The sequence below is a fragment of the Diceros bicornis genome, chromosome 39 (genome assembly GCF_020826845.1).
Source record: "Diceros bicornis minor isolate mBicDic1 chromosome 39, mDicBic1.mat.cur, whole genome shotgun sequence".
Taxonomy (NCBI): domain Eukaryota; kingdom Metazoa; phylum Chordata; class Mammalia; order Perissodactyla; family Rhinocerotidae; genus Diceros; species Diceros bicornis.
In genome coordinates, this window is record NC_080778.1 from 6,976,503 (window position 1) to 7,000,304 (window position 23,802).

The following is a 23,802-nucleotide window of genomic DNA, read 5'->3' on the forward strand; positions in this document are numbered from 1 at the left end:
GGAAGGAAGAATAGCCCTGATTTCAGGTAGAAGTGCCTCCAAACGTTCTCAGATCTGATCCGCAGCCTGCACCTGACTCCCTCACTCTCCATCCCCCACCTCACTCCAATTCAGAATCTATAAAGCTCTAACTGGTACCAAAGGTGGAATATTTTTCTTGAAACTGGGAAATAGATCAGAGCATATTTCATGAAGTACTTTTATTAGCCCTACAGTACTCTGCAATGCTATAATAGCAAGAATGGGTTCATTAGGCAAATGTTCTCAGAGCCCCCACTCGGTGTGTAGTGCCTCACTGGGTGCTGGGCAAGAAACACGTCATTCACGTCATCAAGATTCCTAAATTCTATGGGAATAATTAGACAATGATTTGCTCCCTAGAAATAGGAAGCAAAGAGTAAGTGTCAGTGAGAAACATCAGGCGCTGCAGGGATTCAAGGAAGGGAGAGATGAAATCAGGTAAAAGGGACTGAGACAGGCTTTTTAGCATGGGCCTCGAAAGACAGAAGTTTAGAAATTATCCCAAAAAACAGAATGAGCAGATTAGGGAATTCCAGCCTGAGGGAACCGCATGAATAAAAGTTGTAAGACAGTGCAGGTATAAAGGGCATTTATCCGCCCATTCATTAGTTAATTCAACTTTACCAAGACCTGTTATACACCAGGCACTGCTCTAGGCATTGAAAACAGAGCAGTGAGCCAAGCAGACTCTCCTAGAGCTTAGAGATAGGTCATATATACGTTGATTAACAAATATCAGAATAGTGAGTGTCAATCAGTAAAGGCCGATGGGATAGAGCATGACACTCAGACTGAGAACCGCATATTATGGAGCCAGTCACGGGAAGGAAGGATTCCTGGTGGAAGGAAGAGCTGGCACAGGGCTCCAAGGAGGGGATACCCTTGACTGTGTGCAGAAGGCTAGTGGGGCTGGAACACAGGAGAGGAGGGGAGAGGGGCTCCAGGTGAGGACAGAGACGCGGCAGCAACATCGAGCTATGTAAGCCAGGGTAAAGAGCTTGGATTTTGTTTTGGATGAGTTGGGAGGGATGTGGAGTGTTCTAAGCTGGGGGGGTGACATGATCTGATTCCCATTTTTGATAGACAGTGCTGGGTGCTATGTGGTAACAACCAGGATGGAAGCAAGGATTGTGAGAAAAAGCAAGAGCTGATAATGTTTCACACAGGTGAGGCGTGGTGGGAATGGAGAGACGTGAATGGTTAAGGATGTTCCCTGAGTTCAAGTTGATAGCACTTGTTGATGGGCTTGGTCGGAGCACTAAAAAAAAAGAAAAGAGTAAAAGAGAACGCCAAGATTTTTGCCTTAAGCAACTGGTGGGTCTAGTTTCTGAGATGAGGATGTCTGTGTGAGGGCAACTTTAGGAGGAAAATTCTATTTTGGCCAAATTAAATTTGAGATTGCTTTAAGTATTCATGGTAAAATGTCAAGAAGGAATACACAAATACACACACACAATTTGTTTTGAAAGAGAAATGGAAAAATAAGGCAGTAACTGGAAGAGGATGCATAGTGAATTTTTTTGTCTTTTTTTTTTTTGCTGAGGAAGATTTGCCCTGAGCTAACAACCGCTGCCAATCTTCCTCTTTTTGTATGTGAGCCGCCACACAGAACAGCCACTGACAGATGAGTGGGGTTAGTCCATGTCCGGGAACCAAACCTGGGCCACCGAAGTGGAGCATGCCAAACTTAACCACTGAGCCACCGGGGCTGGCCCCACTTTATTGTCTTAAGATCAGAAATATTGGAACATTTTTATGTACTTTTCTCCACCCAGATACAGCATGTAAACCAGAAATGTATGTCACAATTCATAAGCCATTTTTGATAGAAAAAGAACAATATAAAACAATTAACTGTAATAAACCAAAGAAATGCAAATTAAAACAGAATGAGATAATATTTTTCACCCAACAGAGTGGGAAAAAATGAAAAATATCAACAACATCCAATGTTGATGCACATGTGGGAAAATAGACACTCTCATACACTTTTGATAGCATTGTAAATTAGTACAAGATTTTTGGGAGTCAGTTTGAAGATAGCCATCAAAAGCAATTAGACAGAACAATTCCATTTGAAATTTACCCTGCAGAAATGTGAACATAAGAGGTCAAAGATGAATGTGTAAGGATGCTCATTGCCCCATTTTTGGTAAGGGAGTAATGAAGTAAATCATTTTACATCTACATAAGTACTCTCTAAATATACTGACATGGAAAGATCTCTGTATTTTAAGTGGAAAAAAGGCAAATTGCATGATAATATGTAGCATTTCATTCTAATTTTATTATAAATATTTACATTTGCCTATGCATATGTAAAATTTTATAACTGTGAGAAAGAATTAGAAAGATGCACATTGGATTATTCACTGAAGCTCTCTTTGAGGGGTGAGCACAAGAAGGGGATACTTCCTTTTCACTTTGTATATTTCAGAGTGATTTGAATTTATATAATGAAAAAGATCACTTTTAAAGATTAATGTTAGAAATTAAAGATGAATATTAAAAATATAGAAAAGACAGAATAAAAAGAGCACTTAACAAGCACATTCTCAGGGCTCATGAGGGTGTGGAGAAACGGTAATTCTCATACATTGATGGTGGAAAGTTAATCTGGTCATGTTTCTGTAGGGCAACTTTGGCAATATGTACTAATTTCTTTGTATTTATAGACTTAGATAAACTAAATACACATCTAGGAATCTATCCTAAGGGGGCAATCAGACACACAATCAAAGATTTGTAGAAAAGGATGTTCATTGCCACATTACTTATAATAGTGAAAAATTTAAAGAAACTTATTTGATATTAGATCAATCATTTTATAAATCACATTCAAATATACAATGGAATGTAAGGCAACATGGAAAATCGTGTTTTTGAAGATTATTGAATACCATGGGAAAACGTTTACAACACGTAAGTATAAAAAAGCAAGATGCAAATTTCTTCACAGTGTATAATCCCTGTTTTACACACACATAAATGTACATACATCCATTAAAAATAATATTAGAAGAAACTTATCTAAAAAGTCAACAATGATTACTTCCTGGTGACAAAACTAAAATTTGTTTCATTTATCCTTTTTATAATTCTAGTTTTTCCTAAATGCTCTTCAATGAGCATGCATTCCTTTTATGAACAGAATGTTTTTAATAACAGAAGAAATAATAAATTGGTACACCAGTTTGCCTCAAAGCTCATTGGATTTTATTTTGTCTTTTTGCTCAAAAGCCTGTGAAGGTAACTCAAATAAAGGGAAAATTATCCCAATAAAACATCTGAATTTCACACCTTCCTTACTGCCCACTTGTTACACATTCCCACTCATCTTATTGATGTTGAGATGCATTGCTGTTCGGGGTACCAGCAGCACCACCCTGGTACCTGGGAGATACATGAGCCCATGCTCCAGGCAGCATCTGTTACCACAACAGAAGGTCATTCCTCAGCAGAAATTGAAATGGATGTTATTTACTCTAACAAACGCTGATTGCATTACAGACACATAAATCACGTGCACACATGTGGAACCAAAGAGTCCAAGCAGTGGCAAGCCAAAGTCTGTGTAAATGACACCTTGTCCATCTTTATCCAAAGGCCCTAAAGCAGGTCGAGTTCCAGCAAAAGTCGGGTCATTCCTCTATAACCCATACCGATTTACACCCAGCTCATCCTAAACTACGGGACCCTCAAGTGGCCCGGGTGTGCTGTACATGTCACGGACATTTCAAATAGCTGCAGGTGCGCTTCAAACGGCCTCAGCATAAGTCAGATCCCACAGCAACAAACTTCACCAACTCAGGCCTGTCTACAAACCCTGCCTGAAAAGCTCCTATCTGAGCTGGCAGGGACAGAATTGCACAAGCTTGTTCTTCTCTGAATTTATATTCTTAAGTTCAGCAAGAGTCATGCTATTAGTCCATATTAAAAAGTTACCCAATATCAGGTAGTGACTAAGTACTTGACACATTATATAATTTCATCATTACGCAGGCATAGGCATACCTCGTTTTATTGTGCTTCACTTTACTGCACTTTGCAGATATTACCTTTTTTACAAGACCCTCCACCAGCAAAGAAAATTGCCACTCGCTGAAGGCTCAGATGATGGTTAGCATTTTTTACCAATAAAGTATTTTTTAATTAAGGCATGCACATTGTTTTTTTAGACATAATGCTATTGTACAGTTAATAGACTACAGTATGGTGTAAATATGATTTTTATATGCACTGGGAAACCTAAAAATTTGTGTGACTCGCTTTACTGCGATATTCGCTTTATTGCAGTGGTCTGGAAATGAATCTGCAATGTCTCCGGAGTGTGCCTATAATAGCCCTGTGAGGCAGAGAGCTTCTAGTATCCTCATTTTATAGATGAGGAACTGGGACTCAGAGAGGTTAAGAAACATGCCCAAAGTCACACAGCTCACAGACGATGGGGCTGGGATCTGAATCCTGGTGATCCGGCTCCAAGTCCCCATGCTTACCTGCTGTGTATAATATATACCACGTGAGTTTTAACTACCAGTGTCAAAGGACTATTGTGACAACAATATGGAGTGTGTTTTTCTTTTTGCTTGGTCCACTGTAAGCTTCCAACGAATATTAGCCATTGTCATTAAACCTCCAACATAAGGCTTTAGAAAGAAAGAGGGAAGAACAAAGCTTTCTAAGGACTTCTGTTACTATACATTCCTCAGTCCCGCAGTCAAGTCTCCCTCAGTGCAAGGTAATATCTGAACTGCTTTGCCCAGTGGGAACTTCGAGTCTTTGTGCATCTTCAAGCTCTAATGGCTCCGGAGAAGGAAGAATCCAGAGGGAATCTGGGCAAGTGTTCGAGGTGACGCCCTGTGATGTGGCTCGGGGCAGCCTCTCTACACTGATGGAGAAGGATAATGATTCATGCCCTTCTTGTCTTCACGTGCTAATCAGAATTAATTGGTGAAAATCATTCTAACTCGAGGTCCTCTATATATCAGTGCTAATTACAATATATCGCGTGCTCAAAACAAGTACGTGGACCCTGGAGATGAATCCTCTCCTTATTCCTTTAATAAGGATTCAATTCTGACCCTGTGTTCAACCATTCCTTCTTGCCATACAAGAAAACTAGGAAATAGTGATTTTCTCTCTCTCTCATTTTTTAATCAAATGGATTAAATAGAAAGATAAAGAGCCATTTTATATCATGAACTTTTTTTTTTCTTTTGTAAGCATTGTAAGATGGGTCAATTCATGGAGCAGATACTGTTGTATGCTCTGCCACGTACCTCGAAGTTACAATACATTCTAGTCTGTTTTATCAGCGTCGTTTGATGTTTTAGTTGTAAACTTGTTACCTGTCACAGAAGTCACTCACTGCCAAACGATCGTCAATCACGTGCCACGGGACAAAAGTCCGTTTGCATGTCCCCCACCCCTTCCAATTGGACTTGACGTTTCCAAAGAGTCCTCTCATCACTGCATCTTCAACATGACTTCCAACATTCCCATTTGCAGTATTAAACAGAACCATAGCTACAAGGACTGCAAAAAGATACCCCTAGCAAACAACCAGGACTTTGCATAAAGAAATCCGGTCATGCTCCTCTTGGCTGATCTCGAATATCTGAGCATACGTACCTGGATTTCTGTCACCTCCACACCCTCCCCTGCCCTGCCCAAGTTTCTTTTAAATCAAAAGAAACTATTACCCTATAACGGCTTTAAAATGCTTATGCCCTCAGCATCTCTAAGCCATCATAAAAATCATACAACTGATCACTTGGCAGATGCCCAGACCCTAAACTTGGGAGGCGTTTCAGCCCTTCCCACCCCGACAAAAACCCTCTGGGCATAGCCTGATGAACAGCTCTTCAACTGTGCAATCACCCGAGGCTCTGCTGCCAAGATCCCCACCCCTCCACGTCCCTCCATGCCTGGGGTTGGCTACCCACTCTTCCATGTGTGGCTTCCGGGGAAGTTACTGAAGGACAGACTCTGGCGGAAAACCCAAGATTCAAGGATGCCTGCAGGTTAGAGCATTGACATGCATCCACAGTTTACAGATGGAAAGTGATGCAGAAATAATAAGAATCATCCCCGGATAACGGGATGAGTCAGAGGAGGTTCCAGGAATAGACTCCAGATTTCCGTCTCCTATTACCATTCTGCCTCACCACGAGAAGACTTCTGTGAGGGCACTGTGACCTCACACATGTGCTGAGCCCGAAAATATTTGTCTTGAATCCTTTTCCAACTCCTCTCAAGCTGTAATAAACTCAACTTTAAATCCTTTTTTTAAAATTTGAAAACAGAAAATCAGTGTTAAAATCCCACTTTTAAATGCGTGCTATGAATTTGTAACTTTCTTTGGGGCCACTAGTCATAAATCCGGAGTATAAAAGGCCTTTCTGGACAGATTGATGAGAACACCAAAGGCAGTCTGGAAAGTTGCGCATTACGTTGGCAAATCAGCAAGTGCTATTGAGGAGCCATCAGTGATTACGTTTGATGTGGAAGGCAGGAAAATTTCCCAAGGCCTGGAAAGGGACAAACACAAGGCTCGTAGGAAAAAGGAGGGAAAGAGGGAAGGAGGGAGGGCAGACAGATGAGACCTAGTCTAGTGGTAATTAAGGACAGTCAATGAAATTTGATGCTTGATTAAATATTAGAATTTATTCCAAATAAGGGTTCCTTTGCAAATGCACACTGAGAATCATGATTGTACACATGGGAGAACATCCTATCTGATATGTTCTAGCTCCTTCTCTGACAATGACAGTCCTCAGAGCTACAGGTTAAGCAATGGGCACAAGCTATCAGGGCTTCAGTAAGAATGTTAATTTTGGAAACAACACAGAAAGAGAGCAGTTTAGGAGATTCAGAAAGGCTCTCATGGGCCTGTGGGGACGTCACAAAGCAGTGATGTTCGATGGAGGGAAGGAAAGAGGGCAATCGGTGGTTCTCACCAGGATTCCCCATCTGAGCGGATGCTCAGGATGAGGAACTGGGAGCACGCTTACAAAGGATGCAAGCTCCCACGTTAGAACACAGGAAGGATCCCAAGTGACCTTGATGAATATGACGAATCAGCCTGAAAACCAGGACGAAATTTGATACTGACACAACTCAGTGTAAAAAGAAAAAGTTTAGTGTTGCATCACTAGTTCTAACATGAGAAGACTGCAAATGCCGAGTCCTTATTTTACCATACATAAAGTAAATGAAAATAATCAGATGTTGCCAGGAAGGTATCCATGGTGGGCTTCTTAGAGATCTCTGGCCCACAGACACTTCTAAGTAAGTAAACGGAGCTTCCAAAGTGCTCGTGGCTATCTTGAAGACTTCATTTGCTTAAAATTAAGAATTCCTCCTGAAGTTTGTTTTGCCATATGATTTCCTTACAAACTACATTGTCATAGATAGCACAACGATGAACATCAGACTAGCCCCAGTGAATTATTTCAAATTCCTAATCAGTGTCATAGGAGTCAATGAGTCCCCTTAATGCAAAGAGAGGGTATGTCAGCCTTTCCCAAAAGTGTGTGCTAGAGGAACTCTACTCCTAAGAAATTCTATGAAAATAAGTATTCCAAAGACAAATGCAATAACAATAACAACAATATCAGCAACAACAACTAACACACACACACACTCACATACACACACACACATTGCTCTGTGCCAAGCACTGTTCTAAGAACCAGTTATCCGGGAAGCTCAGGATCCCCCATCTCCCTCTTATCCGTACACGATGTACATTGACATTTTATACTCTGACAGGTCCTATAGCAAAGGAACCTCCTCGACTTTATTTAATCTGATATATTCTATACTAATTTGACAATGGAACCCTGTGCTGCATAACACCTATTAACAGTTTGTGAAATGCTGAGGTATATTCATTTATCCATTCCACAAATATTCATGGAATGCTATTTTTGCCAAGCAATGAACTAAGTGAATGTTAGAAAGAGAGATAATAGTAGAGAACTAAAGATTCAGTTGAGACACACACTAAAAGAATAAACCAATAAAACACATAATGGAGTCTTATTTTTATAAGAAACTGGACGGTATGCAAAAATATGCTTTGCAAAGAACCTAAAGTCACTTACTGCTATGGCAGCCTGAGTTCATGTGGCATCTGCAGTCTATCAAGCTTACCCACAGACAGGCTGAAGAATTTTGAGAATCCCTATCCCTCAAAATAATATTTATTTTAATTATCTTTAAATCAAGACCCTAAATAAAGTAAATCTGCATCAGATACAAAGAAAATTTGTTCAACTGTAAGGAAAATTTATTATCTAAATGATTAAGTGCCAGCACGGGCCACTAAGAGAAGTTATAGTCCTTGAAATCTCCACTAATACCATTTATTGCCATCTTTACTATGTGGCTGGCTAGCGTTGCTTGAGGCAGGGGCTTGAACTAGTATACCTCTATAACTTCATCCAGACCTTTAAATGTGCCTGTGAGGGGCTGCAGAATACTAATAGAAAGTGTATGTGTCCATGTACATGTGTGTCTGTGTGTGTGCGCATGTGTGAAATGTGTGTAGATAGAAGGGGAGAAAATGTCCTGCAAAGATCAGCCTAATATTGAATGTCAAAGCCGAGAGTTTTTATTCGGAAGATGCAGAGAACAAGAAAAAGGAAATGTAGATTATAATTACCATAAGCCTTGGTTTATATATTGGGTAAAATTTGCACACTTACTGTATCTATTACCCCCAACTACAGCAATTTCCATTTCCCCAAAGCCATAATTGAGAACATTAAATTTATGGTAAGAACCAAAATGTCAGCATCACCATTCCCTTAAACGGTGTCAAAGCTCTTAGCTTTTTCATTTAAAAGTCCTTTCTCTTGTTTAAATTCCAACAATTAAGGACGACCATTCAGGTTGCCCCTCTGGATTAAATACCACTCTCTGGAATCCACTCTACTCCTGAGATTTGACTCAATGACGACCTTGAGAAGACGATATGCTAAGTATATGTGAAAACATGACGACTGCAGAGGTGGTGCTCCACATCCTTATAAATGCCAACTCCAGCGCAAGGCATATGAGATCAATTGTTCTGAGTCTTGAACTTTGGAGAGAACCACGTTGTTGAGGGTAGAGTTAGCATGACAAGCAAATCCACAAACCACTAGGATTTGGGGTGTATGCATAACACACACGCATCCATACACACATACATACACACATGATCAGCATATAAATTCCTCTACTATCTTTAAGGACTGAGATTAGCCTGTGGTTTGATCCCAAAGCCTCCTTACCCGCCACCAAAACTCTAGTGCACACACACTCCCAGACCCCACCAGATGTCTGCTACCATGCTAATTTTAGCTGTATGCCATCTGCATCAATATATCAAGAGAGTATTCAGTGCGATTTGCCCAGATCCTATAGTGTCTGCACACAAATAATTCCTTTTAACACGAGTGTAGGGAAACATCTTCATATATCTAGATGTTATCAGCTGCTTTGTCTACACCTATTTAGGGCTCAAAAGAACATTATTCAGTATTGAACTGAATAATTCTCAACTCATGTAGTTGTTAACTATTTATATGATCTATATGTCCAAAAACTGTTTGACTGGTTCGTAGCTCTAATGAAGACTGCTCTTCAGAACATTTATAGCCATGATGTACCATCCCAGAATAATTCAGAAAATTTCAGTCTTAGCTGCCAACACTACCAAGGTTAGCCTTGCAGAGTCAGTCTTCTTCTTGTAGAAGAAGTGCTGGTGGGTCTTCTGTAGAGTCTGGGGGATGAGTTTTCATTTTGCTGTTGTGTTTTTCTGGAGTCTGTTCTCTTCAGAGAATGAAGGAAGGGAACAGGACTAAATATTCCACAACACAGCCCCTTCCCCTCCCTCTGGGGAGCACTTGCTCCTGGTCAGACTGTGTTTTATTTGGTACTCTGCAACAGAGAGAGAGAGAGAGAGAGAATAGTTTGTATAAAAAGAAATGATGGGCTGGCCCTATGGTGTAGTGGTTAAGTTCGGCATGCTCTGCTTCAGTGGCCCGAGTTTGCAGGTTTGGGTGCCAGGCACGGATGTATACGACTCAGCAGCCATGCTGTGGCAGCGACCCACATACAAAATAGAGGAAGATGGGCACAGGCGTTAGCTCAGGGCGAATCTGCCTCAAGCAAAAAGAGGAAGGTTGGCAACAGATGTTAGCTCAGGGCCAACCTTCCTCAGCAAAGAAAAAAAAAGAAAGAAAGAAAAGAAATGAATTTCCAGAACATTCATAGTTAACATTTCCTCACCTGCTCCCTTGTGAATCTCCCCATGTCAGACCCTCTCCAGCACTCTCCTTCAAATCTGAACTAGAAGAATTTTAATTCGCTGTTCTTTCCTGCCAGCTAAATACACAATTTCCAATCCAGTCTTGCTTCACCAACCTGAAAAAGCCACTAAACCCCTTGTGGGTCTTAAACTTTGGAGGATTCTTTCTTTATGCCACCTGCACATCTAAACAGGTCTTAAAAAAATCATTTCCAGGGGCCGGTCCTGTGGCGTAGTGGTTGAGTTCATGGACTCTGCTTCGGCAGCCCAGGGTTTGAAAATTCAGATCCTGGGCATGGACCTACACATTGCTTGTCAAGTCATGCTTTGGCAGGCGTCCCACATATAAAGTAGAGGAAGATGGGTACAGATGCTATCTCAGGGCCAATCTTCCTCAGCAAAAAAAAAAAAAATCATCTCCAATTTTCAGCACCATTTTTCTAATTGTTGATGACAATTCCATTCTCTCTTTCTCATCTTTTATCTTCATAAGGTATCTATCCCTCTTTCAAAATCTTAGCCTCGCAGCATAAAGAAAAAATCTCATATTTAAATGGCTTTTAACATAAAAATATAACATAATTGTTACAGCAGGCAAACTTGATGTACAAAATCTGATTTGCACACTCTTTGCAGAAGCTTTGATGCCTGGAAATCATTTCTGAGAAACTGGAAAGTCTCAATAAAATCCAAGGAAACTCAATGACTTCTAACCAGGATATGAATTTAAGGACAGAAGATGTTTGAGGAAACAAAAAGCCAAATTGTCTCAAGAAGGGGTTAATGACTCACCAAAAAATACTTGAATGTCATGAAGCAAGAGGTATGTAAGTGTTAACTATTAATATTAATATTTTAATTAGTGCCCTGTTTTCCCTTGTTCTTCAGCAGAATTTGGTGTGTCATCAGGCACAGCCTTGTCAAGTGAATGAAAAACAGAGTCTGGCCTTCCTTTATCACCAAAAAAGTAAATTTCATTTCTAAATATCCCTGGGTTGTTTTATAGAACTCACCCTGCTTTTCCTGTTATTGGCTTGGACCTTGTGGATAATTTATTTAAAAGACTTAACTGGCCCCTTATGGCCAGAATCCATTTTAATCTCTAAATTGACCGCTCTTCTCAATTGAATTTGAAAATGAAGAGGCTAGATGCTTCAGACTGGAATAGTGACTTCATCCCTAACCTTGACCTGAGGGTCTTAACAAAGCCTGATTCATAGGCAACATCCTTGACCCTGCTCCCCAGGATCAATCCCACGGAGAACGTCTAATAGATATCTAAGTGTCTAGTCATGATACTGGGGAGACATCAGACAGATAATTCATTTGTCCAGAATGGCATCATGGAAACATCAACGCAATGCAACATTTACTACATGCAAAGCAATGTGCTAGCATAGCAATTGCAGAGACTACAAGGAGACATCGATGTGACACCTGCCTACAAATTATATACAGTGTATTAACGGAATGAGGCATTACCAAGTTACTGCGAATAAATTAAAGTACAATGAATTCTCAAATGGCAGAACAGACAAAATTCACGCACAAAAGGGGAAAAAGTAATTCCAGCAGAAAGAATGAAAGAGATGTGTTTGAGGTGAGACTTTAGGATCCAGAACATTGGGTCTCCTCTCCCTCTCACCAGGTGACCCCGATTGTAGAAGATGGGGCGCACTGGGTTTAGGGACACCACAGCTATTCCATCCTGGCCCAGAATGAGGTTGGACAGCATAGGTATGGGTGACTGCACGTTTACCCAAGGAGGGATGCAAAATCTTACCAAGAAGTATAAAAGGTAAAATCAGCCCATAAGACATGTAGAATGGTGTCCACCCTCCAAGACTTCCTCACCTCTCTGTCACTAGGAGCTTGTAAATAATTGTTCATCTAGCTCCCACATCAGAGATGGGAAAGACAAGCTTAGCAAACTATCGAAATCTCTCTCATATTAAATTATGAAAGACTTATTACATAGATAATGTCTGCTTGTAATGTAATTTTATATTCTTTGTCTTTAAAAGTTATTTTGATTAACATATTCTAATTATAAATGATATACCTGCTAATGTATGACATTAGTAAAATACCTTAAAATTATAAAAAACAAATAAAATCACCTGCAAGCCCTCCACCCATAAATTACCATCTTTTTATATTATTGTGTATGTTCTTCTAGCCTTTGCTATGAAAAATTAATTTTGATGTCCCATAAATGGTTCTCTCCAAGGACTGCTAGAGGTTTATATTTAGCAATTCCATATCTCATGGTTTTAAACTTGAAAATGTAGCAGGATATACATGTCCATCAAGAAAAAAATTAAGTAGTAGATAAAATGAAACATAGAAAAATATTTAATTTGTGTCATATGATATTCTTATGGAAAAATATGTGATAAAAATAAAATTCTTAAGATATTAAAAATAAAGTAGTTCTTAAGTGATAACAAGGATCTATAACTAGAAAGTGGACAGGATATGGGAGTGAATTTCTTTGTTTTAGGGATAACTGAATCATTTCTTGCTAATCAAACCCAGGAGCTCTCCCTCGGCAGGCTCCGCACTAAAGCCAAGTGTTGGAGAAGAACCGAGACTCTTCCTAAGGACAAAGCCTCAGACAGGCCCTCCTCCGCCAGGGGTGACCTGCTGCTCTCTTTTTATTGAGTAAACTGGGTTTGGGGTGAGTCATCAGAGAAATCTCAGGATGGACTTGATCCCCAAGCCATGCATAGTCATCTCCTACGTCTCAGTCCTCGGATGGCCTGGCGAGCAATCATCTCCAAGAACTACTTCCCAGTGAGCTGGGGCTCACGCTGGGTTCTTTTTGGGACTTTTTCCCAGGGTTGCCTCCCAGAAGCCCAGAGAGGCTGAGTACAGGGAATGTGCTGAGACAAGCTTCCACCAAATGTTGTTAAATTGTCAACAGAGCATTGGGGAGAAGTGGCTGGAACAAGATGGTCCCTTCTGTTCCCAAGAACCGCCCCCATGTCTGACTTTCCCACTAACCCATCAAGGCAGAGCTGCTTCCTGGCCAGCCAATCACAGCATGGGCTGCTCTCATGCTGTTGTCACCAGGTGGATGGTTAATTTTATGTGTCAACTTGGCTTGGCCACGGTACCCAGATGTTTGATCAAAGACTGGTCTGGATGTTGTTGTGAAAATATTTTTTAGATGAGATGAACATTTTAATTGGTAAACTTTGAGTAAAACATTATTCTGTGTAGTGTTGGTGGGCCTCATCCAAACAGTTGAAGGCCTTAAGAGCAAAGATTGACTTACCCCAGGAAGAGGAATTCTGCTTCCAGGTGGCCTTTGGACTTGAGCTGAAACATTAACTCTTTCCTGGTTTCCAGCCTGCTGGCCTGTCCTATAGATTTCACATTTGACAGGCCAACAGTCTCATGAGCCAATTCCTTACCATCTCTGACCCTCTCTCTCCCTCTCTCCAAATATGTGCGTGTGTGTATATGTTTCAAGTTTAAATCATGAGATATAAAACTGTTAAATGTAAACTTTCAGCAGTCCTTTCAGAGAGCCGTTTATGTGACACCAAAATTAATTTTTTATATTAAAGCTAGAAGAAAATACACCATAATATAAAAGGATGGTAATTTCTGGGTGGAGGGATTGCAAGTGATTTTATTTATTTTGCTATACTTTCACTGCATTTTACTATTGTACTTTTGTGTGTGTGTGTGTGAGGAAGATCAGCCCTGAGCTAACATCCATGCTAATCCTCCTCTTTTTGCTGAGGAATACCAGCTCTGAGCTAACATCTATTGCCAATCCTCCTCCTTTTTTTTTACCCCAAAGCCCCAGTAGTTAGTTGTATGTCATAGTTGCACATCCTTATAGTTGCTGTATGCGGGACGCAGCCTCAGAGTGGCTGGAGAAGGGGTGTGTCGGTGCAGGCCCGGGATCCGAACCTGGGCTGCCAGTAGCGGAGCGCGTGCACGTAACCACTAAGCCACGGGGCCGCCCCCACTATTGTGCTTTATTGTACTTTAGCATGTGTTAGATTTATAATCAGAAGAATATATTAATAAAAGTAATTTTTAAAGACAAGGAGTAAATCCTATTGGTTGTGTTTCTCAGGAGAGCCCAGACATCTAAACTCACCAGTACCAGCGTTTCTTGCCATTCATTTGTCCCTCTCAAAGCACTCTGGCACAGTTCCCACTGTTCCCAGCAGATCCCACAGAGTGGGTTGGACTTGCTTAGGATAAACACAACAAATGCTATCATTTCCACGTCTTTGGTGATAAAAATCAGATTTACAAAAGTTTGAATGACTCCCTCCAGGTCCTGGATACACAGCTGGGGAGACTGACCTTTCCCAGGGCAGAGCTCCCCTACAATATCACGAGGTCTTGACCGTTGCAGCCACCACATCCACCAGGACCAGGAACTGGGAGGCACAAGGCCTCTGCTCCCATGCCCCAGCATGCTGCATTCCCTGAGGCCACTCTGCTCTCCTCCTCAGCACTGTGAGAAGCTGGGGAGGCAAAGAGAAGAGATGTTCTTCTTGAAAATGCCTTCAAGAGTATTATTTGGAATAGTTTACAAAGGCCATTAATACTTCACAAAATTTCATTTTTTCCAGGGGGAAGAGAATGCTGGGTACCTAGAAAGATTTAATTCATGTGCTCTAGGGAGGTATAGTTAAGTTCTTAATTTCTCCTCCTCATCCCCTGCCTCTATTCCCAGGCATATTGCCTAGTCTAATTCCAGAGTGGAAATAGAAGTTGTAAAGAAATTGTGAGCAAAGTCGCTTGCAAAGACAACAAACCATGCACATCCTTGTTCCCACGGATTCAATCACTAGTGCAAGACGTAAGGGGCTTCAGAAATTTAAATCAGACTGTGCACAATTAATGACCAGAAACTCCAATCTCATGTTAATTAGTTTTAATTAAAAAATTTCCCTCTGCTTATCTACAAGGACTTATTGTCAGTGTCCCAGCAATCTAAACTTGGAATTCCCTGCATCATATGCTCTACCTTTGCAGCTGAACAATAAAACAAATCTCCAAACGGCACCCGAGTGGCCCATTAGGGGCAAGGAGGAAGCTGGTAATAAGGCAAGAAGAGGGACACAAGAGCAGACACTGTAACTTACACATGAAGATGATACCCGAGTGGCAGGAAACGCATTTCAGATTATCAAGGCATTAGTCAAATTTCTTATGCTAACACAACATAAAGCGTTTGCTCAAACTTCCCAAGGTGACCCCTGCAAAGTGGTTGGAGCGTCAGAAATCAAGCAATTGGAGGGTTATAAATGAAACTGCTTCCATCATCTGTCAAGCTTGGGAATGTCCCACCCTTAAAGGAAACCAAGAAGGGAAGCATCTGTTTCTGGGCATCTGGGTAGCAGACAGCTGCTCGGTAATGTTAAAGGATGAGAGGAATCTGTTCTTTTGGGGATAAGAAGCAATTCTTCAGTGGTGTGTAAAGGAGTTGGTCAGGTTACACACCATCTCTTCCCACTGCATTCGTGAGCATTACACAAGAGACCATAAATAGACAAAAGATGCTAATTCACCTCTCCAAACAACCTAAAATACTCTCAGCCACAATCCTATTTTATAAACATCATTATTTGTGAAATTTTCATTTATAGCCATTTTGCACCAGGGCAGTGAGAAGCATCCATTTTAAGTCTCTCACATAATTGAGAATGTTAACAGCCACTTTTCCCAAACACTAACAGAACTGTGCCTGTCTTCAGTAACAAAAATACTCATCTTTGCTTCTAATCAAAGCTCTCACTCAGCGTTTATATGCATCCATTTTATTTTATTATATTTTTGAGGCTTCCGTCAACTCAGCCTTACCAGTGAAACAAGTTTTCCCCGGAGCACTCAAGTAATGATTCTTATAAGGTAAGAGCTGTGGGCCGATAGATCCTATATATTTCTGGGGAAGCTACAGTTGTTTGGAAGGTCAGTCATCAAATGGGGCTCATTTTTCACCAGAGACAAAGGCGGTACCAAGGTCTTTTCAATTTGTATGGAATTAGGCTAGTTTTGTGGAAGTGATCACATGAGCACTGGAGCAGTTTTCTCCATTAAAAAAGTATGGTAGAAGATTTATATCTTTAAAAATTCATGAAACATTGATCAAGCAGTAAACTTTTAATGAGATTTGTAAAACAAATGATGAAGCAAAAGTTATGGCTGTTTATAGAAAAAAAAGATCTTTATCAAGGAGCTCTTATGGTTTCAAAATTTACTATTTACACTAGAATTATTATAATTAATTAGATATTAGGCCTGTCAAGTTAGAGAGAGAGTGAACAGAGAGTGTAATAAAATAGTACTTTTTACACTGTGTTTGTTTGTTAATTCAAGACAATTCAAGGAAACTTGACATTATTGCTATTAACAATTTGAAGCTATCAGTTAAGCATAGAAATGGGCTTGCTCATAATACAAATTCTGCTTCAATTATGGACATTTTTCTTTTTCTTTAAACTAGTTTGCTTGCTTGCTTGTTTTTTGCCCCCCCCCTTTTCTATCTGCACTCTCACTTTCTTCAGATGACCAACGTTCACTGACTGGCATAATTCTATTCATAGCTTTCCTCATGGGGCATATAATCATGGCACGAGTGTGTATGTAGATTCATCTAAAAGGTTTTTTTTATTTAATAAATGCTTTATAAAAATTTAAAACTTTATGCATCTGGCTTCTCTCACTTAACATTGCGTCCTGGAATTCCTCTGTTAACTGGTATAGAACTCCTTCTGTTTGGGGCTGCATAATATTCCATGGTATTGAAATACTATCAAATGCTGGCTCCCTGAACTAGCACCAAACCAATCTGTTGATCAGCCGAAGCTGAGCTTATTGCATAGTGGGGTCACGGAGAGCCCCAGCTCAACAGAGCCATGCCAGCAGCTCAGAGAGGGAGGGCAAAGTCAGGATATTCATGGAGATTTTGAAGTCTGGCTTAAGGTGAGTCTTTCAACTTGGAACCTTGGTTAGGTCGAGTAAGGGTTACAAAATAATCATTTTATATTTCTAGTTCTTGTATAATAGGTTATCTTTCATCAGTTTTATTGAAGTGTACTTGACATACAATGAACTGCACACATTTAAATTGGACAATTTTATAAGTTTTGACATATGTATAAACCCAAGGAACCAACAGCACAATCGAGAGAGTGAACGTATCCACCACCCCCAAAAGTTTCTTCATGCTCCCTTGTAATTCTCCCTTCCTCCCCTCCCCATAACTCCACCCCAGGCAACCACTGATCAGCTTTCTGTCACTATAGATTCTAGAGTTTTACATAAACAGAATCATACAGTATGTACCCTTTTTGTCTGGCATCTTTCACTTAGCATAATTATTTTGAGATTCATTTATATTGCATGTATCAATAGTTCATTCTGTTTATTGTTGAAAAGTATTCCATTGTATGGATATATCACAATTTGTTTATCCATTCATTCACTGAAGGACGTTGGGTTGTTTCCAGTTTGGGGCTTTTACAATAAAGCTGCTATTAAACATTCATGTGCAAGTCTCTGTAAGGACATACACTTTCATTTCTGTTGGACAAATACCTAGGAGTGAACTGGTTGGATAATATGGTTGATGTTTACCTTTTTAAGAAATGCCCAAGTGTTTTCCAAGGTTGTATAATTTTATATTCCCACCAGCAGTGTATAAAATTTCCAGTTTCTCCACATCCTCACCAATACTTGGTAGGGTCAGTCTTTTTAATTTTAGCCATTCTAATAGGTGCGTGGTGACATCTCATTGTGGTACAAATTTCATTTCCTTAACGACTAACAATGTTAAACATCATGCTGTTATAGAGTGGAGTGTTCTATAAATGCTAATCTGGTCATGTTGATTGATAGTACTGTTCATATCTACTATTTTTTTGCTGATTTTTTGTCCACTTTTTCCATTAACTGTGAGAAATGGCCATTAAAATTTTCAACAATAATTGTGGATTTGCCATTTCTTTTTGCAGTTCTTTCAATGTCCAGTTCCTACATTCTGAAGCTCTGTTATTCAGACACAAGAAGGTAATAATTTACAATTTTTTGATCTTTTTGACTCACTGTCCCCTTTATCATAAAGAGAAGAAGAAGCAACCTTCTTTATGCCTGGTAATATTCTTTGATATTCTTGATATTGTTGTAGACACTGCAGCTTTCTTTTGACTGGTCTTAGCATGGGATATCTTTTTCCATAATTGTGTGTTTAATCTATTTGTGCCTTTAAATTTAAAGTGTGTTTTTTGTGAACAACATATAATTGGGCCTTGCTTTTTCATTCAATTTGACAGTCTCTGCCTTTTAATTGGGGTGTTTAAATCATTTACATTTAATGTGATTATTGATATGATCAGTGTTCAATCTACCATTTTTCTCACATCTATTATTCTTTATTGCTCTTAGCCTCTTTTTCTGCCTTCTTTTGGATTACTTGAGTCTTTTATATGATTCCATTTTATCTCCTTTTTTGGCTCATTAGCTATTACTCTTTGTTGTGTCATTTTAGTGGTTGCTTTAGGGTTTATAGTATACATCTTTAATTTATCACAGTCTATTTCCAAGTGATAGGACATCATTTCATGTATAATATGAGAAATATAAACCATATACTTCCACTTTTCCCCTCCATGATATCATGCTATTGTTTTAATACATTTTACCTTTTCATATTATCAACCCCATAATACATTGTTATTATTTTGTTTAAACAGTTAAATATCTTTTAAAGAGATGTTAATAATAAAAATTCTTATATACATTTATGCATGTAGTCACCATTTCCTATGTTCCTCATTCTTTTGCATTGATCCAAATTCACCTCTGACATCATTTTCCTTCTGCCTTGAAGGGCTTCCTTTAAATTTCTTATAGTATGAGTCTGCTGGTGGGGAATTCTTTCAGGTTCTGTATGTCTGAAAACACCTTTATTTCACCTCTGTTTTTGAAAGATATTTTTTATGAGTATAGACTTCTAAGTCAACAGTGTTTTTCTTTCAGGATTTTAAAGATGTTGCTCCACCATTTTGTCATTTGCATTGTTTCCAATGAAAAGTCTGCTGTCATTCTATCTTTGTTTTTCTGTGCAGTTCAAGTCTTTTTCCTGGCTGCTTCTAAGGTTTTCTTTTTAGCATTGGCTTTAAGCAATTCAATTATGATGAGCCTTGCTATAGTTTTCTTCATGTTGTGATGGAGATTTGTTGTGATTCTTGAATCTGTGTGTTTATAGCTTTCATCAAGAGTAACCATTATTCCTTCAAATTTTTTTTCCTTGCTCCAATTCCTTTGGAGATTCCAACTAAGTGTCTATTACATCACTTGACATTTACTCACAGTTCATTGATGGTCTTTTCATTTAAGTATTTTTCCCTGTGTTTTGTTTTATATAGTTTCTATTACTATGTCTTCAAGTGCACTAATCTTTACTTCTGCAATGTCTAATCTGTTGTTAATCCCATCCAGTGTGTTTTCATTGCAGACATTGTAGTTTCCATCTCTATAGGTTCCAGTTGAGTCTTTTCTATATCTCTCTGTCTCTACGTAATTTTTTGAAAATATAGGATACTGTTATAACAACCTTTTAATGTACTTTCACTACTAATTTTAACATCTTGGTCAGTTCTTGGTCAGTTTTAATTACATGTATATTCTCCCATTATGGATCATGTTTTCCTGCTTCTTCGTATAGCTGACATTACAAATTTTATCTTTTTGAATGTGCAATACTTTTATATTCCTGTAAATATTCTTGAGTTTTGTTCTGTGATGCAATTAAATTCCTTGAAAACAGTTTGAATCTATCAGATCTTGCTTATTAATGATTTGTTAGGTGTGTCTGGAGGAGTGCTCTATCTAGGGATAATCATTCCCTGCCACAGAAGTACAACCTTCCTGAGTGCTCTTCCCAGTGCCCCATGAGTCAAGTTTTCCAGTATGGCTGGTGGGAGCAAGCAATGTCCCAGTCTTCTATGAGCATCCAGCACTGTCTCCTCCAGTCCTTTCAGATGGTTCTTTTCCTGCCTTCAAGTACTTTCCCCACCTATCTGTGCTGATCTATACTCTGCTGAATAATTAAGGGGGACTTCTAAAGACTTTCAAAGTTCTCTCACTTTGTAGCTTTCTACTCTCTGGTGCTCTCTACCCTAAGTGCTTTGGGGTCCCTGGACTCTCTGTTCCATCTCCCTGGCTCAGAGAGTCTGCCAAGCTCCTCTTCTCTGTGCTACAACCTGGAAATTCTCTCAAGGCAATACGCTGAGCAGTTACAGGGCTCATTTTGTTTTATCCCCATCTCTCAATGATCACTGCCCTTGTTGCCTGAGATCCAGGGTCTGACAAAAACATTGTTTGATATGTTTTGTTTTCTGTTGTTTTGGTTGTTTCAGGCAGGAAGATCAATCTGGTTCTTGTCATTCCTAAAGAGAACTGCTTTACATAATAATTTAGGACTGATGATCACATGAAGGCAATGATTTTGAAGCAAGAGGTTCAAACTACAGAAAACTATAGTTTGGTGCTTTCTATTACATAATTTTTATGTCTTCCAGAGAGTTATTTATGACTTTTATCTCTCTGGACAAATGATTCCTACAATAATAAAATATGTTAATGAAGACAGCATAATATTAAAGTCATATTAGATAGACAGTAAGCTATGTGGGTATAGAGATGCTTTTGTTTCTCAGTGTCCTCTTTGTTGTCATTCTTCAGCCTGAGCTGCAGAAAAGACCATTAATAATACCTAGGAATATAATTGATCCTTATCTTTACTACTATTTAAGGTGTCCAATTGCATATCAAGTTTCTAGGCATGGTTTCTGGGCAACTTCCATAAAACGTCAGGTTTTCCTGCTCTTTTTGCTGGATGATGATTTCTTGGGTCATTTGAGGTGCAGCGGCTGCACGGCAGCATTTAAGACTCTGGAGATCACACGTCTGCACATTGCAATACAGACAAATACCAAGAGAAGGATTATGACCAGATCTGTAGCCTGTTTCTCAGCAGGGAGTCGAGAGTGGCCAGATTAAATCAAAAGAAGAAATCTTATCCCCCACCTGAAGAGTCTGCAGAACAAAATATAGGCTTACTAGCAAAGTTATATAATGTTGTGATTGATTTGTTTGCATTCCAGATAATTTTATTAATATTAAAGATTCCAGCAAGATCTTTATAGGCACAAACATAACATTCTTCTTCCCTGCCCTATTTCACAAATCTCTCAAGAAAAGATTTATATAGCCTTGGTGGGATTATCCATTCTATCTGTTAGTATCTAAATCATGGCATGCAAGATTCTCCTTAATTTCTGGGCCTCTTGTAAAACATAAACTGAGGACGCTTTATGAGAAGTGAAGAAAACATTTGAGAAGAGAAGAAAACAATCCAGAATTCTTGAGGGATTGGTTTTGGTTCTTAAATCAAGGTCCAGTTTTTCTCCTTCTTGAGTTAATTATCAAGTGATCTATTTCCTTAGAAGAGAAACTGATGGATCAAAATGAATATAAGGTACATGAAGGTAGGCATCAGTTTACCAAAGGAGCAAGTTCCAATCCGGTTTGCAGGTAATAGTAGGCTTTTGTGTCACAATCCAATACCAGTCATTGGGGAACAGTCAATGATCTGTTTTTGGCCAAAATACCCCTTTAGGATTGTCAGATAGAGTTGTAACGTTTCGGTACCACTCACTAACAATAGTTCAGTGCCAGGCAAAAAAATTTTTAATATCAAAATAATTAGGTATATTTAAAGCAAATTAAAAGTAATGTATCTTACTTGCAAGATCAGTGAAGGTGATACAGTCTTCGGATATACGCCTTATATTGCCTAGTTCTTTTCCAGTTCTATTGCTGTGAAAGTTTAGTGAGTAAAGCTAGCTCCCACAAATGGTCCCCAAGTATTGTTTTGGTGGAGACATGAACTTCCCTTTCTAGATGTACAAGATAATGTTTTTTAGATTTCTAGCTATTGTGATGTTCGCAAAATAAGAAGTCACCTAACCGTTGAGTCTAGTTGTAATTAAACCAACTGATTAATCACAAGAAGATGGAACTAAGGGAAGCTGAGTAACTCCAAAGGAAAATGTGTAAAAACCCAACAGTCAGTTTGGTTGTATGCTTTAGCAAGTAAATTATAGCTAAATTTTGGGCCCATACCAAGGAGTGACTAAAAATGCAAAAAGCAGTATTAAGAATTGGGCCTTATAAGTAACCTAGGTCAAAATAGCCTTAACCCAGCTAGAGAAGAAAGAAGACACTTAGAAAACTAAAGCACAAAAGAATGCAGATTAAAGCATGGCTATCTCTAGTCTTGCTCTGTGGATCTTAGGTAGAAGATGCCTACATCTCATGCAATCATTAATTTAGTCCAAATTTCTGGGTAGAAGTTGTCTCCTTCTGAAGATCATCTACTTCCAGGGAGTTTCTAAGAACTCTCAGCTTGAGATCTCCATTAGAGAAAGTCTTCTAGTAAGTTGATGATAGTTTTTTCCTCTTTAATTGAGAGGAACCTAAGAATCTATGAAGATAAGAATCATTCTCTTAGAATTTTACTGCTGTTCTAGTTGTTAAAAGTACCTGATAACATCCTTTTCATTGGAGTTTGGGGGCTGTCTTTCTCTGATGTATCTTCTGGAAGACCAGGTATCTGGGTTTTAGGTAACATAAAGTTTGTTTAGAAGGATGCTGAGGAAAGGCTGCTTGTACAACTTGTACAACAAAAGGCTGCTGTTGATACAACTGGGTGTACTGCATGAGTCCCTGCAATATTTGACCATGTCTGCTCGCAGTAGTGCAGAGAATAGAATTGGAAATGATGTTCACAAATACATGAGTCTACCTGTTACCAATTCATGGGTGCAGAGTCAATGAGTCCTAGAGGCAGCTGACTTCATCATTAAAGCCAATGGTAATACCTTATGTCATGAAAATTCTAGAATCCCTGAGAGTTTTGCTAATTTGAATTTTAGAATTCTCGTTGTTCTTTCTTCTTTTCCTAAAGATTGGAAATAATATAGACAGTAAAGTTTCTGAGCAAGTGGCAGAGTTTTGCAAAGTTCTTTAATAATAATCCCAATAAAGTGGAATTCCCTGTCACTTAAGAGATAAGTAATAATCTCCCCAGTTGGGAATAAGAAAATCAAATAATATTTTTGCTACTGTGGGAATGGTAGCATTTCAGAAAGGAAAGACTTCATTGCATCCTAAAAATAATCAAACAGTGTTCAAAAGACCTATTCAAAACCCTCTGCAGAGTGCAGTTGTGTGAAATCCATTTGGAGATGAGCAAAGAGGTCCTGAGGTTTGGTTTTTTGTCCCTGTCCCACTGTTACACCTTTACAGACTTCTGCTGGTGGGACATGTGCCAGAGATCTCCCCCTAGCCTTAACAACTTTAGTAAAATTTCTCCATTTGGCCATTTTTCTGTCCTGTGGTGGGTAATTTTATGTAAAATTTTTTGTAAGCTTCCATTT